Source organism: Electrophorus electricus, unplaced genomic scaffold, assembly GCF_041902795.1.
Source record: "Electrophorus electricus isolate QZ-2024a unplaced genomic scaffold, ASM4190279v1 Scaffold87, whole genome shotgun sequence".
In the NCBI taxonomy this organism is placed as follows: domain Eukaryota; kingdom Metazoa; phylum Chordata; class Actinopteri; order Gymnotiformes; family Gymnotidae; genus Electrophorus; species Electrophorus electricus.
In genome coordinates this window covers 55,331-60,863 of record NW_027658804.1, presented here as the reverse complement: position 1 = coordinate 60,863, position 5,533 = coordinate 55,331, and positions in this window count along the sequence as shown.

The window sequence follows — 5,533 nt, the reverse complement described above, 5'->3', positions numbered from 1 at the left end:
GATTTGTCCTTCATACTGTTATTCAGCACAGGTAATAGCCATTTTGGGACTTTGTATCACTTTTGGGAGGCTGCCGTGTTCTCCTTAAAGTACCCAGGTTGAAGAGTGCTGGGCCCAGGAGTATTATCACCTGCTCCTGCATTTCTGCCGATGAAATAGTGAGACGGATCCACATCCTGCCTGCTTATTGGGGACGTACTGTTCTAGCAGCTCTTCCTCATCTGTCCATGCTCATACCATGGGTTGCTGTACTGTTTCCATGCTTATGTGGTACTCTTTCCGCAGGATGCTATGGAACTTTTGGTGCTCCCTGCTCCTCTCTGGCATTTGTAGCTTGACCTTCCTGGTGATTTTTTTGCAGTCCACGTCACTTTGCCAGGAGCTTCCTTTTGCTGATTAGCAGAAGCAGGAATACCTCCTGTCCTGCCAGGCTTTTGCAGTCATATTAGGCACATTGACTGCTCCGCTTTTACCTGCTTTCTATATCTTATGTTTGGGCTACTTGTGGAAGTGACATGAAAGCAGTGTTATGTTTATGTTAGTGTGGAGTTTGATATCTTGTGGAATTTCCACCAGGCCATTAGTATCATGGCCACCCACAAATTGTTGATCATGAATGTTCTTTAATTGATTTGACTGATAAATGGTAAGTCTGACTTTTAGATCATATAAGAACACCACAGACAACTGTGTGGCACATCACTGTTAAACCTCCTGATTGCAACCCGGGACATCGTGAACTGTACAACATGACCCTCAGACAATGATCTCTGAGTGAAAGCGATAAACATAATCATCTTCATATCATCACTTTCTCTACAAGTTCAGTGGAAGAGATGTCAGTGAAAGGGAGTTTTAATACCCTTTCCATTTTTAACTTTAATAAAAACACAGACGGAAAAATTCCAGAAAGTGAGACAGAGAAAGGAAACTACACTTTAAAATGGTGCTGCCCTCTTGACTTACAACTGTAGATTATTGAAAATATTACAAATGTCTGATGCCAAAAGGGATTGTGTCAGTGTTTCACTACTCAGTATTGCATTTGGTAGACAGTATAAACAATTAGACTATGGTTAAAAAAATCACAGAAATAAAGCAAACACCAATATAATCTTGAACCACCTAGTCCCAGGAAACATTAGATTACTGGAACAAAATCTGACAACTAGCAGAACAACCTTTTAACCAATGATGCAGATGCACTTTTAGTGGATTTTTTTATCTGTATTTCAATCCACTAATTTTTTTCACTTGATCTAACATTACATTTAAGACCGAAATCCTGTTACGTCTCACAGAAGATTCCACTGATCAAGCTGCTACTTACCCATCCTGGTCCTGGAGTACCTTTGCTCTGTACACTTTAGTGATGTCTTTGCTACCAACAAGCCTATTTTAATCCATCCGATAGTAACCAAACGCTCCTTTGCTGCAGAGCACAGAAATCATTCAAATTTGCAGTCAACAGATACATCTGGGCCAGATTTTGGATCAATGGACTAGGCTGGAACTGCACATATACTGTATATGCAAAATTCAAAATACGGGGAGTGGTTGGTCTCTTTTGCAATCAAATCTGAATACTATGGAATTTGTTTCGCATTTGTTTAATTTGACAGATTTTAAATGGATAATTGACATCACTAGAAAAAAAGGAATAAACAACTATATGAAAAGGAACAAAACCAAAAACAAAGGAAGGCTTTAACACACTTGCCTAAACAAGCACTAAATCTGACAAAAATAGATTAACCAATGACATAGCTGTGAAGAAACATATTAGCCATTGTTTTCTTTTCATCAACAGTAATTTTAACTGATTGTTAACATACTGTTCAAGTCTTCAACTGATTTGCTCCCAACATACGAATGGGTACAAATATGGTTCATTACCCAGCTGCACAAATTGCTTCTGACATACTGGGCAGCTACAGGGTTCTTCTCCCGTGTGGATTCTGACATACTGGGCAGCTACGGGCTTCTTCAGTTGTGTGGATTGTCTTCTGCTCCTCCATGTGGCCTGTTTCACCAAAGCCCTTCCTGCAGTATTTGCAGCACTATGGCAAGCGGACACCCTTGTGTGAGCGTTTAGGTGCTTCTCAAGAGTCTGGGCAAGTTTGAAACACCTGCCCCAAACATCACTGACATTATTTCTTGTAGGTGATTAGCCATGTGTTTCTCTAGCCACAAGTACTTTTTGATTTATTTGTTTTTTTAAATAGGTAATTTTATATATAATGGCAACAAATGACATTTTAAGTTTTATGACAAAACGTGCAAACAAGCTGGCCTGAGAGGTGTGTAGCGGGATATGACTCAGTGCGTCTCTGGTGCTGCTTTTGATGAGTACAGTGTCATGAGTGTGTCTGTCCAGCGGTGCAAAGAGGGGATACAGCAAGGCATGGCATGGTGTTTATTCATTCGTTTGCATAGAAAATGACGCCTTTTCACATTGTGGAACTACAAATATGGCGGTCTTTTTTGTGCGGCGTAGTAATGACATATGTTGTGGAATTTTGAACAAACAGCAAGTCAGACGTGATTAAGAGAGTAATTTAATAAGAAAAAGAATAAAATAAATGTTTGGCTCTCCTCAGGTAGGGAGCCCCGAGTATACAAAACCGTGGCTAGTTATACTACTCCTGTGCTGTCTTTAACCAATCATCTTTTCTTAAGCAGCTCTTCTTTCCTTTGTTGCTGTGGCTATAAGCCAATCAGCTCTCAGCTTGTTTTTTTCCACAAACCAACCCAAACTGACTCCAAACAGTGTGGGTTGTGTGTCAAGTTGACCTTGATGTTAACAGTTCCTGATACATGTTCAACTTAATCAGCAACAGGCGGATATAAATGTGCAAACAGCATTATTAATTTAAGAACAAAAGGATCAGTGTGATTTTATATGAATCACATAATACATAGTTTCGTATCATTTTCCATCACACGTAAAAACAGAGTCTCACCGTATTGTCGGGCAGGAGGATCTGGACTCATTTATTACTTAATATCTTCCCCCATCTAGCGGTCATTAGAGGTTAGTCTTGAATTGATTTCTGTCGTGCAATATTTTAGATATAAATGTTTACATTTTCTATTACAGAACACGGCAAAGTATAGTCAACCAGTTCTAACCTTTTGAGAAAAACTTTAACTTCAAAGTAGGTGAATCTATTTACTTAGATTGAACCAATCGGATCACAGTTTATTTACATAGCATCAATGCTTTGAGTGCTTTAGATATAAGGACATCATAGCGATCTTTCTGCTCACACCTCAGTCAGTCTATAATTCTGTACTATGTGTTTCTATAGCTTCCAACTTTCACGAGTTTCTTGAATCTGTGGATAAAAGTGCAGACTCAGGTACTTTCTTATTTGTGAACTTTTATACATTTTATGTAATTTATTTACCTATCATCTATAATATTTTATTACTTTTCATTTATAGATATAAGGGCACAAAAACAGTTCATATACTCAATGAATTGTTACAAGATAATCTTTTCTAGAGAATGTTTACCATTTGTTAAAAGACTGATTTATTTCTAAAAGTTTATGCAGTGTGTTAATTTGTCACATGGAGGCAGAAGGGGTGAATCTGATATACCCCTCTTCCATCATCAACTATTCATCGAGTCCTCCAGTGGAGCTTGTACAACCAAAGAAACGCATACAGCGGTCACCGGCGGTTCTAAGTTACATCTAAAGAGGTCTAGGCCACGTCTCAATCATTTAGCCTTTTTACATGTTGTTTTAGTTTAGTGTAATCAAGGCCTGAAACTGGAGTCTGGACCAGGCAAAAATATTTCAATATTTAATGCATTTTTATTTTTTTCAGTTTCAATGTTTCAATGAGACTCAGGAGACTCCAGCATAAGCAGAAGCTCCGAGTTGTCGATGTCCAGGAGCAAACCCGTCCCTGCAAGGTTGGAGTGCATGTTCTGGATCACGGGAAACAGACCATCGATCACCCAACATCTGCTTCTGCTCCTGCGGAGGTTCCGGTTCCAGCACGGAGGCAGTGAGAGGTTCCTGGCCCAGAGATTGGTCTGCAGCGGGCCTGATGGTACTCGGCATGTATTGGAAATGCTGTGGCTGAATGCTGTGCGTAGCCCAGCGGGTGCTGGGGTGGAGCTGTGCCAGTTGCCCGCTCGGGTAGCAGGCAGCCCAGTTCTGAGCCTGTGGAATGGCCACCATGATATAGCCGGAGGGCGGGGCGGGCTGGTAGGGGTTGAGCACTGGGTTGCGCACGGCACTCACGCTGGCCATGCGCTGCATGTAATGGTGGGTGAGGTGGGCCTGCCGCTCCTCCTTGTGCTGCGCCAGGGCCACGTACAGCGTCTTGGTGCCTACGATGCACCCGTTCATCTCCTTCATTGCCTCGGTGGCCTCCTCCGGCGAGGAGAAACACACAAAGCCGAACCCTTTGGAGCGGCCGCCCTCCGTCTTCACCTTGGCACTCGTGATTGTCCCGAATAGAGAGAACTCTTTATGCAGACGCTCGTCGTCCAGACTGTTGTCTAGGTTTTTAACGTACAGGTTCACTCCCTGGTAGCGAGTCGTGCCGTCCTGCTTCATCTGCTCAAACTTGCGTTTGAGCTCTGTCTGCCTCTCGCCTTTCTTCTGGGCACGAGCCACATACAGCTGCTTCCCATTCAACTCCTTCCCGTTCATCTCATCCCTTTTGGCATCCTCGTGCCTCTCGAAGCTCACAAAGCCAAAACCCTTGGACTTGCTGCTCTCGTCTGTCATGACGCGACGGCTCAGCGTTGGGCCGAACTTGCTGAAGATCTCATTTAGCTTGTTGTTGTCCATGTCCTCTCCAATGTTCTTAATGTACACATTGGTGGATTCCTTGGCCTTGGCCCCCATCTCAGCCTCACGCTCCTTGCGAGACTTGAAGTGGCCAATGAACACTTTGCGGTCATTGAGCAACATGCCATTAAGTTTCTCAATGGCTCTCTCCGCAGCCTCGCCGGTCTCAAAGTGCACAAAGCCGTAGCCCTTAGAGCCATTCTCATCACACGCCACCTTGCAGGAAAGGATGTTTCCAAAGTTGGAGAATGTGTCGTAAAGGGCTCCGCAGTCAATAGACTTGTCCAGGTTCTTGATGAAGATGTTGCCAACTGCGCTCTTCCTCTTCCATCCACCGGCTGCTGAAAGTTCACATACGCATATTCGAGTGAGCGACTGGTCATCATGTCCCTGCAAACTCGAATGGAGACAATTGTGCCAGCAGGGCTCAATTTCTCGAATAGCATGGCCTCGGTAACGTCTGAATGAAGGTCACCCACGTGCAACAAAGTCATCGGCGAACTTGGAGCACTTGGATTCATTTTCGTGATTATCGTCGGTCAACCTTTCTGGAAATCGTAGTCGAAAGTAGTAAATGAACAAAATAAAATCGTAAATGATTTAACCAAATTATCTAACTACACGAATTATAAAACAGTTTGAAACAGCAATTCAACAGAGCCAGGCAAGTGTCAACCGACCAAAGCGATCAAAGCAACACTTTAGCTTTTGAATAAAAA